Below are 18,083 nucleotides of genomic sequence, written 5' to 3' on the forward strand. Positions count from 1 at the left end.
GAGGTGATTGGGTGGCTCAGTTGGTTAAGCGTCCGAATCTTGAAATCAGCTCAGGTCTTGATCTCAGGGTCGTGAGTTCAAGCCCTGCATGGGGCACCCAGTGCAGAGCCTACCTAAAAAAAAAAAAAAAAACACTTAAATAAAACATAATCAACTGATATTCATCAGTTGATGAAAATGTTATGTCCAGAGGCTTGCAGAAACCAAATCCTGTATTTCCCCTAGGAGCAATGTTTCAATCTTCATTAATGCAGTGTTCATGGTGACTTTATAGAACATAACTACCACTAATAATGAGAATCAACTGTACTTTACTCAATTTCCAGTCTTCACCCTAGACCAAGCCACTATGCCATCATCTCTTGGGTATGATGCTGTAATATCTTCTTGCATATCTTTGCTTCTATTCTCGCCTCACTAGAGCCCATTCTCTACCACACAGCAGCCAAAGTGAACTTCTGAAACAGTAAATCAGGTGATGTTACATCCCTCATAAAACCACTGGGGGATTTTCTTCTAAGTTTCTGCTCACAACCTGGAAGCTTTTCACCTCTACAAATCAGTTGTGCCCAGGCCCTGGAGCAATGTGTCATAAACTAGTTGTCTCTCAATATATATTCTTCACTTTTTCTTTTAATAATAGAAACTCCAAGTTTTAGCTGGGTATTGACCTCCCAGCTGAAGACAACATTTCCTAATCTCCCTTGCAGCTAGGTTGAGGTCATGTGACTGGAAAAAAGCAGAAGTGATATGTGCAATCTTCTGAAAAATATCTTTAAAGGGAAAGGACATATAGATATGATGGTAAGAGCTGCAGAAACCATCTTGGATCATGAGATGGAAGTTGTGTATTAGAACACTCTACCTCCATTTCCCTTTCTTCTGATCTGTTACTATCATCAAGTACTTTAATAGATTGTGCATATTATTTTGAATCCACGAGATATTACTTTTATTATTTTTTAAGTGGATATTCATTTAGATTTATCCTTTCCATTGCTATTCATTCTTTCTTGCACTTTTGTGTTTTCATCTGGGATCATTTGGCTTCTACCAAAGGATGGCCTTTATTATTTCTTTTAGCATGGATCTGTTGATTTCTCAGGTTTTGTTTGTTTGTAAATGTATTTTGCCTTCCTGACTGAAGATATTTTTACCATACATAGAATTCACTATTGGACATTAATCTCTTTTAGCACTAAAGCCAGCACTTTTTCTTCTCGCTTCCATTATTTCTATTGAGAAGTCAGCTAATATCTTATTATTGCTCCTTCAAACATAATGTGTCTTATTTTTCCTTTTGGCTACTTTGGAGATTTTCTCTTTAATTTAGTTTTCAGAAATTTGAATATGATGTACCTAGGTGTGGGTTTCTATGTATGCTTGGTGCTTGTGGTACTCTTGAGTCTGCAAACAAGTTGTGTTCATTCATCTTCTTTATGTCCAATCTGCTGTTAACCCATCTGTTGATTTGTTTTTATATAATGTACGTTTTAGTTCTAAAATAGTCATTTGGCTTTTTTGGAGATTCCAGTCATCTGGTGATGCTCTCCACACTGTCACCTATTTTCTCAGACATATTAATCACATTTATTTTAAAGTCTGTGTCAGATAACTCCAAGGTCTGGGTCACTGAGCTTGTTTCTAGTTCCTGCTTTTTTTTTTTTTTTTCTTTTGGTCTTGTTTCTTTGTATGCCTGGTCATTTCTCATTGAAAGGCCAGAAATTGTGTATGAAAAGTAGTAGAAACTCTGAATTATGCTATCTTCCTCTAGAGAGGGTAACCTTATCCTGTAATAGTCACTGAGGGGGGGGACAGAATTCACCTTAACTAGATCGAGGACTAAGCTGACTTGAAGCTGAGTCTCAGTCTTTGTAAGGTTTAGTCTACCCCTGGTTTGCTGCCATTCCCAAGGTGTTGCCCCTTGGTAACTGAGAGTCTGAGGGGTCTTACTAGGGGCTCTCTGTCCATCACAAGTACTGAACTCAAAGGTTTTCCCCTTCAGTATTATAGGGCTTCTGAAAACTCCAGACTACTTCTCAGTGGCTTTCTACTTGGTTCCTTAGCCTCTCGCCCTCAGGTTAAGAAGTTAACAATTGTCTTAAGTACAAAAAGCACTGAGGGGCACCTGGGTGGCTCAGTCAGTTAAGCATCCAATTCGTGGTTTCGGCTCGGGTCATGATCTCACAGTTTGTGAGTTCAAGCTCCGCATTGGGCTCTGTGCTGGTAGCATATAGCCTCTTGGGATTCTCTGTCTCCCTCTCTCTCTCTGCCCCTCCCCCGCTCGTGCTGTCTCTCTGTCTGTCTCTGTCTCTCTAAATAAATAAATACACTTTTTAAAAAAGCACTGAATGCCTGGCTACCTTCTTTATGTTTCACCTCTGTTTGGGTTGTTAGCCCTTTGGCAGCTCCAAACTCCAATTTTTATCTCCTCAGCTCCGTGAGATTTCTGAAAGTTCTGGTGATTTCTTTGCTTCTTGACAGAGAACTGGGTCCAGACTCTCAGTTTCTTGTCCTGCACCAAGAGTCAACAAATGCCCGGAGGCTTAAGCCAGTTCTCTCTGGGATCTTGGACGCTCTGACCTTGACTTTATTGGCAGTTCTTGATGCCTTCAAAGAGCCTTTTCTAAGTTGTTTTCATGCATTGTTCTGCAACAATGCACTCTATCATAGGTAGAAGCAGATATCCCTAATGAATACATGCATTTATAAAGCCATTAATAAAATATTCTCTAATAGGTTTCTGATGTATGGTCTTTTTTTATGTTTATTTATCTTTCAGACGGTGGGGGGGGGGTGTGGTGGGAGCGGCAGAGAGAGGGAGACAGAGGATCCAAAGCAGGCTCTGCATTAGCAGATCTCCCCCCCCCTCAAATACATAAATAAACTTTAAAAAACATTTAATTTTACACTTTGCTCAGGTAAATAGTCATGCAAAAATTACTAGCCACTAAAAAAATCAGAACTAGCCACTAAAAAATCAGAAATAGAGTATAAATTCCAAACCAATAGAGGAAAAACAATATAATCTTTAAAATAAATAGACATAACAGTAAAATCAATCCTTTCCAAAAAGGTGAGAGGAGAAAAGACAGGACATAAGATGATAGACATAAGCTCAGAATAATCTGAATATCACAATAATGTAAACGGACCTAACCAACTAGGTAAAAGAGATTGTCAAATTGAATTTAATTTTTTAAATGTATTTATATGCTACTTGTGAAAGACCCATCTAAAACAACACAGAAAAGTTGAAAATAAAAGGTCAGGAAAGCAGGGGTGCCTGGCTGGCTCAGTCAGTGGAGCATATGACTCTTGATCCTGGGGTCATGAGTTCAAGCCCCCCATCGGGTATAGAGGATACTTAAAATAAAAAATTTTTTACAAGGTTAGGAAGATATATAAAAAACAAATACTAACATTTTCTCTTTCTATATTAATATCAGACAAATTAGGCATCAGAGCAAGAAGCACTATTAGGGGTACAGATTGTCACTACATAATTATAATTTTTTTAAATGTTTATTTATTTTGAGAGAGAGAGTGCGAGAGGAGCAGGGGAGGAGCAGAGAGGGAGGAGAAAGAGAATCCCAAGCAGGCTCCACACTGTCAGTGCAGAGCCTGATGTGAGTCTTGAAGTCATGAAACTGTGAGATCATGACCTGGGCCAAGATCAAGTGTCGGATGCTTTAAAAAAAAAAAAAAAAAAGTTGGATGCTTAGTCAACCGAGCCACCCAGGCACTCTGGTCACTACGTAATTATAAAAGATTAACTTCCCCAGGAAGACACAGCAATCCTAAACTTGTATATACAAAATTAAGTAGCCTTGAAATATATGAAACAAAAGTTGATAAAATTACAGAAAGAAATAGACATATCCACTATCAAAGTGGAAATTTTCATTCCACCCTTCTTAATTATTGATAGGTCAAGAAGACAAAGAATGAAGATATAGGACATTTGAAGAATAAAATTAACATGTATTAAGTACATGGAATGTTAAAAAAAATAATCACGTTCTAGGCATTTTTTTTTTAATTTTTTTTTTCAACGTTTATTTATTTTTCAGAGAGAGAGAGACAGAGCACGAACGGGGGAGGGGCAGAGAGAGAGGGAGACACAGAATCGGAAACAGGCTCCAGGCTCTGAGCCATCAGCCCAGAGCCCGACGCGGGGCTCAAACTCACGGACCGTGAGATCGTGACCTGGCTGAAGTTGGACGCTTAACCGACTGCGCCACCCAGGCACCCCTAGGCATTTTTAACAACCCCCCAAAATAACTATCATATAAATCACATTTCTTGACCAGCATGCAATTAGTTTTGAAATCAATAACAACAAGAATGGAAAAAAACCTTCCTGCACATGAAAAATTTTTTAAAAGAACACTTCAAAAGAACATCTTCATAGATCAGTGTTGCCTGGATGGCTCAGTTTGGCATTGGACTTCAGCTCAGGTCATGATCTCACAGTTCAGGAGTTTGAGCCCTGTGTCGGGCTGTGTGCTGACAGCTCAGAACTTGGAGCCTGCTTCGGATTCTGTGTGTGTCTCTCTCTCTGCCCCTCCCCTGCTCACAGTCCCTCTCTCAAAAATAAGTAAACATTAAAAAAGTTTTTTAAATCATTAGATATTAGGGGAATACATAACAAAATCATAATGGGATACACTTTATACCCCCTAGGATGGCTATAATAAGAAGCACTGACAATAACATATGTTATAGAAGATAGAGAGCAAGTGGAACTCTCATACATTGCTGTTGGTGCAGCCACTTTGGAAAACAATTTGGTCATTCCTCAAAATGTCAGCATAAAGTTATCATACGATTCAGCAATTCCAGTCCTAGGTATATACCCACAAAAATGGAAAACATGTCCACACAAAAATTTGTGAACAAATAACAGCATTATTCACAATAGCAAAGGTTCGAAATAACCCATGTCCATCAACTGATGAATGGACAAATAAAATGTGTATCTATTCAGTGGAATATTACTCACCTATAAGAAAGAATGAAATCATGACTCCAAGTTCTATTTTGGGCCACCTTATCAGTACCAATCTGTTAGAGCTGCCCATATCTCATGCAGACATGAGATCTACCCTATCAGGGTTAGTCTATTAGAATTATCTAATTTGTGTATATGTAAAATTCACAACCACTTGGGGGAGGAAAGGGCAGAGCCATTGTGTACACTAAATCATATTTAGAACCAATATATTCAGGGGCTCCTGGATGGCGCAGTCTGCTAAGCATCTGACTTTGGCTCGGGTCATGATCTCACGGTTCATGAGTTTGAGCCCTGTGTTAGGCTCTGTGCTGACAGCTCAGAGCCTGGAGCCTGCTTCAGATTCTGTGTCTCCCTCCCTCTCTGCCCCTCCCCTGCTCTTTTAATTTAAGAAAATTTAAAAAAAAAGAAACAACATTTTCAGATTCAGTAACCATTAAAACCCTGAGCTTTCACATGACACTTGCACCCACTGCAGGGATACATGCTGTCCTTCTGCTGTCCTCACACTATGAAGGCAATTGTCTGGACAGACACTGTAGACTCCTTTCTAAGGACAGCCCTCAGGGTGGGTTACATCCACAAAGAAGGCCTATGCAGCAACTGGGGAGAGATAGAGACAGCATATACCATACCTGCAAGGGAACTCAGGTTATGTGGCCTTCTACCCAGATCCCAAACAATGTGTTTGCATGATGTACAAATTAATAGAAAATTCTCATTTAAGAAGATTATATAATTTTATGTTGGAAAATATTCGGGTTACACTGAATAATTTTATAATACCTGCAATTTGAAAAGTTTACCTCTGGTGAATTTCAACTTGATTACATCGAATCTAATGGAATGAATATAATGGGTTTCGCTCAAGGTATCAAGACCTTCCATAACTTGAAAAGCTGGCTACACAAGTGTGTTTACTTTGCAAAAAAATTCCTAAAGTTGTACCCTTTTGATTTGTGCACTCTTTGCTTTTCCTTTGATTTTTGTATCTATGTTATACTTTAACAAAATTATACACACACACACACACACACACACACACACACACACACATAGTTACCCACACATGGAAAGATAGATCTCCATGTTCCAAACGAGACAACAGGACTAGATGATTTTAAATGTTACTTATGCCAAAATTTCAAGGAACAGGCTACTCTAACTTCACACGAAGTCTTCCAGAAAATAGAAAAAGGGAGGATCCTCCCCAGCTCATTCTGAGGTAGGTATAACCTTGCTATCAAAGCTGAATAAACACTTTTATTTAAGTGATGAATCACGAGAATCTACTCCTGAAGCCAAGAGCAAACCGTATACACTGTATGTTAGCCAACTTAACAGTAAATTATATTTAAAAAATAAACTAAAAAAAATCAATTAAAACAAACTGAATAAACACTGTATGAGAAGAACAATATAAGCCACTCTTATTCATGGATATACATGAAAACATTATAAGCAAAAATATTAGCAAACTGAGCTCAGCAGTTGGTAAAAAAGAGAATATACCATAAACAAATTGGGTTTATTACAGGAATGCAAGAGTAGTTTAACATCAAAAATCTACATGAACGCAATCCCTATCAAAGTAACACCAGCATTCTTCACAGAGCTAGAACAAATAATCCTAAAATGTGTATGGAACCAGAAAAGACCCTGAATAGCCAAAGCAATCTTGAAAAAGAAAACCAAAGCAGGAGGCATCACAATCCCAGACTTCAAGCTATACTACAAAGCTGTAATCATCAAGACAGTATGGTACTGGCACAAGAACAGACAGTCAGATCAATGGAATAGAATAGAGAACCCAGAAATGGACCCACAAACGTATGGGCAACTGATTTTTGACAAAGCAAGAAAGAATATCCAATGGAATAAAGACAGTCTCTTCAGCAAGTGGTGCTGGGAAAACTGGACAGCAACATGCAGAAGAACGAACCTGGACCACTTTCTTACACCATACACAAAAATAAACTCAAAATGGATGAAAGACTTCAATGTAAGACAGGAAGCCATCAAAATCCTCGAGGAGAAAGCAGGCAAAAACCTCTCTGATCTTGCCTGCAGCAATTTCTTACTCAACGCGTCTTCGGAGGCAAGGGAAACAAAAGCAAAAATGAACTACTGGGACCTCATCAAAATAAAAAGCTTCTGCACAGCAAAGGAAACAATCATCAAAACTAAAAGGCAACCAACAGAATGGGAGAAGATATTTGCAAATGATATATCAGATAAAGGGTTAGTATCAAAAATCTACAAAGAACTTACCAAACTCAACACCCAAAAAACAAATAATCCAGTGAAGAAATGGGCAAAAGACATGAATAGACACTTCTCCAAAGAAGACATCCAGATGGTCAACCAACACATGAAAAAATGCTCTTCACTCATCATCAGGGAAATACAAATCAAAACCACAACGAGATACCACCTTACACCTGTCAGAATGGCTAACATTAACAGCTCAGGCAAGAACAGATGTTGGCGAGGGTATGGAGAAAGAGGATCTCTTTTGCATTGTTGGTGGGAATGTAAGCTGGTGCAGCCACTCTGGAAAACAGTATGGAGGTTTCTAAAAAAAACTAAAAATAGAACTACCCTATGACCCACCAATTGCACTACTAGGCATTTATCCACGGGATACAGGTGTGCTGTTTCGAAGGGACACATGCACCCCCATGTTTATAGCAGCACTATCAACAATAGCCAAAGTATGGAAAGAGCCCAAATGTCCATCGATGGAGGAATGGATAAAGAAGATGTGGTATAGGGGCGCCTGGGTGGCTCAGTCGGTTAAGCATCCGACTGAGCATCGGCTCAGGTCACAATCTCACTGTCCATGAGTTCGAGCCCCACGTCGAGTCTGTGCTGACTGCTCAGAGCCTGGAGACTGTTTCAGATTCTGTGTCTCCCTCTCTCTCTGACCCTCCCCCATTCATGCTCTGTCTCTCCCTGTCTCAAAAACAAATAAAAAAAAAAGTTAAAAAAATTAAAAAAAAAAAGAAGATGTGGTATATATATAAAGTGGAGTATTACTTGGCAATCAAAAATAATGAAATCTTGCCATTTACAACTACGTGGATGGAACTGGAGGGTATTATGCTAAGTGAAATTAGTCAGTCAGAAAAAGACAAAAATCATATGAGTTCACTCATATGAGGACTTTAAGAGACAAAACAGATGAACACAAGGGAAGGGAAACAAAAATAATATAAAAACAGGGAGTGGGACAAAACAAAAGAGACTCATAAATATGGAGAACAAACTGAGGGTTGCTAGAGGGGTTGTCGGAGGGGGTGTGGGGCTAAATGGGTAAGGGCCATTAAGGAATCTACTCCTGAAATCATTGTTTCACTATATACTAACTAATTTGGATGTAAATTTTAAAAAATAAAAAATAAAGTTAAATTATAAACAAAAAAATTTTAAAAATTAAAAAATTTAAATATCAATCGCCAAAATATGCAACAAAAATAATTCTTAAAAATATTTTAAAAAATCTACATATGTCTCGAGCACCTGGGTGGCTCAGTTGGTTAAGTGTCTGACTTCAGCTCACATCATGATCTCGAAGTTTGTGGGTTTGAGCCCCTCATCGGGCTCTGTGTTGACTGCTCAGAGCCTGGAGCCTGCTTCGGATTCTGTATCTGCCTTTCCTCTGCTCTCTCTCTCTCTCCGCCCCCTTTCTCTTTCAAAACTAAATAAACATTAAAAAAGATTTTAGGGGCACCTGGATGGCTCCATTGGTTAAGCGTCTGACTCTTGGTTTCAGCTCAGGTCATGATCTCACGGTTCCTGAGTTCAAGCCCTGCATCGTGCTCTATGCTGACAGCGCAGAGCCTGCTTGGCATTCTATCTCCCTCTCTCTCTGCTCCTCCCCTGCTTGCTCTCTCTCTCACACACACACAATAAATAAATAAGCTTAAAATTTTTTTTAATTTAATCTACATATGTCATTCACTATAAAACTGACTCAAGGAAAAATAAAACATTACTAATTCAACAAATAGAGAAAAAAGCATTTAATAAAATTCAGTGTATACTCACGATAAAAATACTTAGCAAGCTGGGAAGAGAGCTTCCTTAATATGATAAAGGTAATCTTCTAAAGACACAACAAAACAAGACCAATAGGGGCACCTGGGTGGCTCAGTTGGATAAGCATCCAACTTCGGCTCAGGTCATGATCTCACAGTTCATGAGTTCGAGGCCTGCATCGGGCTCTGTGCTGACAGCTCGGGACCTGGAGCCTGCTTCAGATTCTGTGTCTCCCTCTCTCTCTGCCCTTCACCCACTCTCTCTCTCTCTCTCAAAAATATATAAACATTAAAAAAATTAAAAAAAAAAAACAAAACAAGACCAATAGTGAATATGATTTTTGAAAGGAAAATGTTGGGAATATTTGGTTAAAATCAGAAACAGGACATGGATGTCTACTATCACTGCTTCTATTCATTATTGTACTGAAGAACTAAGTCAGAAAAGTAAAATAAGAAAAATAAATTAACAGTGTATGAATTAGAAAGGAAGAACCTAAGACATCATTATTTGCAGGTGATACAATCATCTTCATTAAAACACCTTTAAAAATCTACAAATGATAAATTATAAGAGATTTAGCAAGGTAACCTGCTAAAAGATCAATATTCAAAAATCATTTGCATCTCTATGTTAGCAACAAAGAGGTAGACAATTCAGTGATTTTAAAAAACACGATTTATGGGGCGCCTGGGTGACTCGGTCGGTTAGGTGTCCAACTTCAGCTCAGGTCATGATCTCGTGGGTCATGAGTTTGGGCTCTGTGAGCTTGGAGCCTGGATCCTGCTTCGGATTTTGTCTCCTTCTCTCTCTGCCCCTCATCCGCTCATGCTCTGTCTCTCTTCCTCTAAAAAATAAATAGAAATTTTTTTAAAAAACACCATTTACAACAGCAATGAAAATATAAGGTACCCAGAACAAAGTAGAGCAAAAGAATGCAAGACCTAATCGAGAAAATTATACCACTTTTCAAAAAGACATTAAAGAGGCTTTAAATAAATGGAACAAAGTACAATGCTCATAAATAGGCACACTCAGTAACCATCAAAACACCATTTCTTCCCAAATTTATTTCTAGAGCCACTGAAATTCCAATCAAAATCCCTACAGGATTTTTCACTGAATTTGGGAACCGAGTGTAAAACTTATATGGGGTAACAAAGTACCAAGAACTTCCAAGAATCCTAGAGAAGAATAAAAATGTGGGGAGATTTGCCTGAACAGATATTAAGACTTATTATAAAGTTATAGTAATTTAGACAGTATGCTACCAATGCAGGAATTGACAAGTTAACCAATGGAAGTAAATGAGGACTCAGAAATAGACCAAGACATATATGGAAGTGTGATATATGAGAGAGGTAGCACTGCACACCATTCAAGAAGCAGCGGTTACTTAATAACTGGTCTGGATCAAGTGGTTCTTCACATGCCAAAAAAGAAACTAGATCCTTGTTATACACCATACACAAAATAAAGTCCAGATGCATTAAAGACCTAGATGTGAAAGGTTAAACTTTTAAAACATAACAGAATGTCTCTGTGACTTTAAGGTAGTAATGGATTTCTTTTTCTTTCTTTCTGTTTCTTTTTATTTAAAAAAAATTTTACATTTATTTATTCTTGAGAGACAGACAGAGACAGAGCACAAGTGGGGGAGGGGCAGGGAGAGAAGGAGACACAGAATCTGAAGCAGGCTCCGGGCTCCCAGCTGTCAGCACAGAGCCCGACCGGGGCTCAAACTCACAAACTGTGAGATCACGACATGAGCCGAAGTCAGACGCTTAACTGACTGAACCACCCAGGTGCTCCGTTATTTTCTTTCTTTCTTTGTTTTATTGAGGTATAGCTGACACACGATGTACCATTAGTTTCACGTGTACACCATAGTGATTTGACAACTTTATATGCCATGCTATACTCCCCGCAAGTATAGGGGGGTAGTAATGGTTTCTTGAAAAAAACACAGAAGAACACTAACCATAAAAAAAAAAGACTGATGAGGAGCGCCTGAGTGATTTTGGCTCAGGTATTGACCTCACAGTTTGTGAGATCAAGCCCAGTGTCTGCTGAGGCCGCAGAGCTGTGAGCACAGAACCTGCTTGGGATTCTCTCTCTCCCTTTTTCTCTTCCCCTCCTCGGCTCATGCACACATGCACCCCCTCTCTCAAAACAAATAAATAAGCTTTTAAAAAATGACAAATTAGATTATATTAACACTGAGAACTTCTAGTTGTCAAAATAGACCATAAAGAAAATGAAAACTTAAGCAACAAATTTGGAGATATTTATAATATATACAACCAAAAAAGGGTTCTTAACGAGAAATATAAAGAAATATAGAATTGTTGAATCCCGATATTGTATGCCTGAAACTAATATAACACTGTATGTTAATTACATTAGCAATACATACATACATACATACATACATGTGTACATAAAACAGATATAAAGATGGGCTAAGGCCATGAACGGTCATTTGACTGAAGAAACACAAATGGTTGACAAGCCTAGGAAAAGAGGCTAAACTTCATTAACAATAAGGACAATGCAAATTAAGGCCACAGTGAAACAATATTTTAAGCTCATGGCAAAAATTAAGATGTCTGATACTACCAACTGTTGAAGAAGATGTGGGTCAATAAGAACTTTTATACATTTCTTGTGTGATTGTCAATGGTCCAACCACTTTGGGAAACTATTTGGCATTACTTTGTATTTGCATACTCTACAATCCAGCAATTCCACTTTTTGGTCTACTCTCTTGCACACGTGTATCAGGAGTCAAAAATAGAAATGCTCGGGGGCACCTGGGAGGCTCAGTGTGTTAAGCATCAGACTTCGGCTCAGGTCCTGATCTCATGGTTCATGAGTTCAAGCCCTGCATCAGGTGAGCCCCAGTTCTCTATGTCTCCCTCTCTGCCCCTGGTGGGATTCTCTCTCCCTCTCTCTCTGCCCCTCACTCATTTGTGCCTTATCAAAAAAATTGTTTTAATTAAATAAATAAAATTAAAAAAAATTTCATAGAAGTACTGTTGAGGAAAGCAAATATTTGGTAGCAACCCAAAGATTTATGAACAAGGAAATGGGTAAATATATTACGGAATATCATGCAGAGTAAGAATGAATGAAATATAGTTACACTAAACAACACGGATGGATCTTAGTAACATTATGTTCAGGAAGAAAGAAAGTCCAAGAAAAAGACCATATCCAGGAGGATATAATTTATATACCTCAAGATATATTCTTTAGGCATGCATAAATATGTAACAAAACTATTCTTTAAAGCAAAGTATGAAAACACAAAATTCAGGATACTGATTACCTCTAGATTTGAGAAGAGAGTAGGATGGCATAGATAGGTATAAACCATTAATAATCTTCTATTTCTTGAGTGGTGAATTCGTGGGCACTTTCTATATTATTATGAATTTTTTAATGTTTATTTATTTATTTTTGATAGAGATAGGGTGCGAGCAGAGGAAGGGCAGACAGAGGAAGAGAGAGAATCCCAAGCAGGCTCCTCGCCCTCAGCGCAGAGCCTGATGCGGGGCTGGAACTCACAAACTGTGAGATCATGACCTGAGCTGAAACCACGAGCTTGACTGACTGAGCCACCCAGGGGCCCATTATGAATTTTAATATACATGTGTGTTGTGTTTATAGCTATATGTATCAAATAATACACTGAAAGCAATAAAGAAAAATTAATTGTGAGAAATAAAATAATTCATGCTTCAATATGTACATACTTGGTTATGATTTCACTAAAGAAATACTGAAGTACTCAGTTATTTGCACTTTTATGTCAAAGCAACCATGACTGCAACAGACACAAGTGTAGACTGATAAAAGATTTGTGGTATTTTCAACTCAAATACCAGGACTGATCAGTGTCGTGGTTTTCCAAAATGGCAAATAATTCTTGGTAACGTTTCAAACAAAATGTAGCACAATTTTCTCTCAAATTACATAGTAGTTACATTCTTGGAAAATTCAATACATATCGAACCCTTTTAAAACTTCATTTGTATTTGTATTTAACACAGAATTAAGTTCTGTACTCAGATAATCAGATTTTGCACCCACTTAATTATCCAGCAGAACATTAGAAAGTCTTACAGGACAACCTTTCGTTGTGTGGGAAGATTCTGAGTGTTACTGAAGTTGAGTATCCTCAGCCCCCATCCACTTAATATTGATAATGTCTCCCAATCATTGTGACAACCAACAGCGCCCTTATAGATTTCTTGATTGTTCCCTAGAAGAAACAGTATCACCAGGACCACTGCCCTAGTGGAAAAGGGGTAAAGGAGGGAAACTAGCAGCTTTTCTGCTATTCAGGTTCTTATTTGAATAAACCAATGGGCTCATCAGAGAAGCTTCCACACCTGACCATTGAGGACTGAAGCAGGTGGTGGGGTAAGAGAGAGAGAGAGAGAATTTGGAACGATAAAACGGGCAGGGAACAGAGGCAGAAAATGGCAGAGAAGAAACATAAGCCTGAATGCCAGGTCCCCAAACTGGTAAAGTTATCCAAGAGAGCACGCTGCAAATCTTTGGTCTAACACTGTAAAACTCCTCCATAAGGGGCCTATCTACCAGGACCACTTTAAGACTCAAGGGGACTTTGCGGCACCTGATAGGGTGAGGGGGAAGAATCTATACCTGTCTTTGGAGTGGGAGGGGTGGAATTGGATCCCAAATATGAGAGTACGCCGATCTGGGTTAGTGGAAAATGGACCTCACAGTTACATAACTTTGGTAAATGTGTGGGGATGTTGTGCCCTGAGCAAAAGGGGCAATGAAGTCAGCATGTGGCTTTCCTGGCAGTGCCCACAAATGACATCAGGAAGGACTCCACACCACCAGCTTTACTCACCCTTTACTGATATTTGCGCAGAAGCCCCAGCTGTCCATTGACCTCAGCTTCGGGGTAGGGGGCAGGGTGAAGAAGAACACAGGCTTAACAGATATGCAATTGAGCCAAAGGATAAGGTGGCCCAGAATAACCTAGCAAGACAAATAAAGCACTTGATATACAGGTGCGGTGCCAGGAGTCAAGGACCGGAGATTGGGTCCAGTTGCGGAAACTGGGCATCCTGAGTCTAAGATAGCTAAGCGTTGGAAGGGCACACGGTATGTGGTAGGGAACAACAAGAATGACTGCCAACATATCAAGTCCAGCCTGGGGGAAGCCAGGAATGGGGGGGAAGCAGCTGTCGAGGTAATATGTTGTAATAATCATCTGCCCCTTAGGCAGCTGGAAAGGAAGGGTCAGGTGAATGCACTGTGAGGCCACAGTTATTGGCTCACAAGAAATAAGTTATAAATTATGTTAAGAGAAGAAATATGAATCTTTCTTACAAACCAGAGTGGGGGAGGGGAGTTGAGAAGAAAACGTATCCTTGTAGAATACACACTCTAGAGTGGAAGGCTTCCTATCCACACATCAGAGTGCATTCAACCCCGCCACTCACAGGATCAAAAGACAATGAACTGGCATATTGTTTGGAGGGGCAAGTTGCAGAGTAATGCATTGGCTATAATCTCATTTAAATATTTTTATCCACCATGGGGAGAACAAACACATGCCCACTTACATACTTGTAAGGAAGTAGAGAAAGATGTGAAATGATATGTGCTAAGCTCTCAGCACTGGTTACTTTAGGGGGAGTGATTTAGTAATGGGGGTGGACAAAGAAGTCGATATTTTTCTTTATATACCTTGATGTCACTTTACTTGTTCAACTAGCATGTGAACATTTTTTTAAAAAACGAAATCCGATAGAAAGACTTGGGCTCACCCATCCTCTCTGCAGATGCAGCAGACGTTGGGCTGGGGATGGAAATTCATTGACACTGGAGGCAGCAAAAGACAAGAGACATGATCACTTCTGTAGGGAGGGGTGAGTTAGGTTCTCAAAAAAAAACAAAAAGGAGAGGTAGGGACGTGGGAGAAGAAATGGGGAAAAAGAAGAGGACTTAAGAAAGGGATAAAGAAGGGGGCAAATCAGAAGGATGGCCAACCTCTGGAGGCCCGGGGAACTTCTCCAGGTGATGCTCCCATCGACCAAGGCAGTGAGGGCTTGTGCCTTTGTGCAGAAATGAGGCAGCTAGGCTAAGGGCACAATGCTTACCCTCACCCTCAGCCTAATGTGACTTTGGATCAGTCATCTGAGCGCTGATGAGTCCGAGGTACATGGTATACTTTAGAGAAAGGCAAATGTGGCAGCAGAACAGGGAACAGAAGAGGGAAATGGCTGCCTCACTCCCTCTATGGATATCAACAATACTCTTACTGTGGACTATGGGGAAGCAAGGAATGCCTACCTGCCAACGACTGTGGGTGATAGGGTTTCAAAGATTATCCACCTGTGGATGGCGATCCAGCTGGACAAACAGTAAGGTACATTTCCCCTCTTCCCCCCACCAGTGGTAGCTAGAGACTCACCCTGAGGGTCAAAAAAAATAGAAGAGACCATCACCCCCAGGCAGCTGTGTTTGGAAGCCAACTAGATCCCTAAGTGACCTCTGCCTCATCAAAGAAAAGATTATCTGTTTTAGCACATTCCCAATGACTTTTTTAATTTAATTTTTTGAAAATTATGAGTGTGATGTATCAGCACAGTCACTCTCCTCGAGTACAGGGTGTACAGAATTATCTGAGCGTGGGAGTGAGGGCTTTTTGAAACCAAGTATCCTGGGGACGCCTGGGTGGCTCAGTCAGTTAAGCGTCCATCTTTGGCTCAGGTCATGATCTCATGGCTTGTGGATTCAAGCCCCACGTCAGGCTCTGTGCTGACAGCTCAGAACCTGGAGCCTGATTCAGATTCTGTGTCTCCCTCTCTCTGTGCTTCTCCCCTGCGCGCACGTTCTCTCTCTCTCTCAAAAATAAATAAACGTGAACAAAATTTTTTAAATAATAAAAAAATAAAACCAGATATCCTAGTCCCCAACCCTAGGTGGGAATCTTTACCTTTGAGAGTCAGCTCTGAGCAGAAATGTGTCACAGCACTCAGATGTGTTGGAACAGAAATGAACAAACAAAAAGGCAAGAACCACTCGACTAGTTCAGTAGTTTTCAAAGTATGGTTCCCAGACCAGCAACATCAATATTACCTGGCAACTTGGAAAAATGTGTATTATTTTCGCCCTTCCCCAGACCTTACCAAATCAAAAACTCTGGGTTGAGACCCAGCGATCTGTCTTTAACAAACCCTCCAGGGGATTCTGATGCATGCTCAAGTTTGAGAATCATTGCTTTAGCCAAATGCCAAGCCTTAAAAATTTATCAACTCCTTGCACACCATCCACCTCTACACTCCCCCGTAATAATTGAGCCCATTAGACCACCTCCTTTTGCTTAAATACCTTATCCTTGAGTTTTCCTAATTCCTCCTTTTTTTAAAAAAAAGTTTATTTTTGAGAGAGAGAGCGAGTGAGCACGCAAGAGCTGGGGTAGGGCAGAGAGAGGGAGACAGAGGATCCAAAACAGGAACTATGAGATCATGACCTGAGTCAAAGTCAGACGCTTAACCCACTGAACCACCCAGGCACCCCTCCTCCTATCTTTTATTTCACCCTTGATGTCTCCCTTTCCCCTTCCCTTTTCCAAAATGTGAATGTATGCCCAATGCTCAGTCATCTACCCCATATGCCTTCTTCTCCATTCTTCTCCCTTAACCCACCATCACGATTTCAATGATCATTTCTTTAAATATTTTTTAACATTTATTTACTTTCGAGATACATTTAACATTTATTTACTTTCATGCTCTACAGAGCACGAGTGGGGGAGGGGCAGAGAGAGACACACGGAATCTGAAGCAGGCTCAAGGCTCTGAGCTGGCAGCACAGAGCCCAACACAGGGCTTGGACCCAAGAACTGTGAGATCATGACCTGAGCCAAAGCCGGACGCTTAACCAACTGAGCCGCCCAGGTGCCCCTCAAAGATCATTTCTATGTTGATGTAGCTTGACCTCTAAGCCTTCAGTGACCAAACACATACAGGTTACTATCACATATTTCCCACCAAGCAAATATCCAGTCATCGCTTCAAATCCAACATGTTCAAACTTCCCCATTCTCCACCGTAGCCTCTCCAAACTAAAAAAGCTCATGTTTACCTTCTATAGCCCCTTCTTTCTTCTCACCTAATCTATCCAAACATCCTACTGAATGTTTCTTCACCGAGTGTTCTGGCTATGTCACTCTCTATTCCTTGGCACCACCCACGTCTAAATTCTCACCATCTCTGAGGCAAACTTCTTAAATGATCTTTGAGATCATTTTCAGACTCTCCACCTTCAAACTCTTCCAAACTGTCAGACATCTTATTCACAATAACATTGTTTGCAGCATGTTAACTCCCTGGTTTAAAAGTCTACTGAGGGTCGCCTGAGTGGCTCAGTTGGTTAAGCATCCAACTCTTGGTTTCGGCTCAAGTCACGATCTCACAGTTCATGAGTTTGAGCCCCATGTCGGGCTCTGCACTGACAGCACAGAGCGTGCTTGGGATTGATTCTCTGTCTCCCTCTCTCTCTTCTTCTCCCCAGCTTGTGGTCTCTCTCTCTCTCTCTCTCCAACATAAATAAGTAAACCTTAAAAAAAGATAAAAAAATTAGTCTACTAATAGGTTCCTATTATTCACTGCTTCAAATCTAAATTGCTTGGCCCGATTTTAGAGATCCAGCGCAATTTGGCCTTTTTCTTCTCTTCTCACCTACCCATCCCTCATCCAGTGAGCATGTCCCTATTGTAGGTGCCATATTGTAGCAGACACTTAAATGTTAGCCGTAACAATGACAAGTAGTCTCCCTGAACTATTCCTGATTTCTCTTAAGCAGCTGCTTCTTTTCTTTCTGGATCTCCAATCCCTGACCCTTGCTCTCAGTATTTTTTTTTTAGCCCCTTGGCTTTGATGAATTGGTCCAAATCTCTCTGCTTTACTGGACTCAGCTCCCTACTTGACCCTTGTGTGTGCATACTGGTCTGGCTTCAACATCATACTCCTTCAGC

Source organism: Felis catus, chromosome X (genome assembly GCF_018350175.1).
Source record: "Felis catus isolate Fca126 chromosome X, F.catus_Fca126_mat1.0, whole genome shotgun sequence".
Taxonomy (NCBI): Eukaryota; Metazoa; Chordata; class Mammalia; order Carnivora; family Felidae; genus Felis; species Felis catus.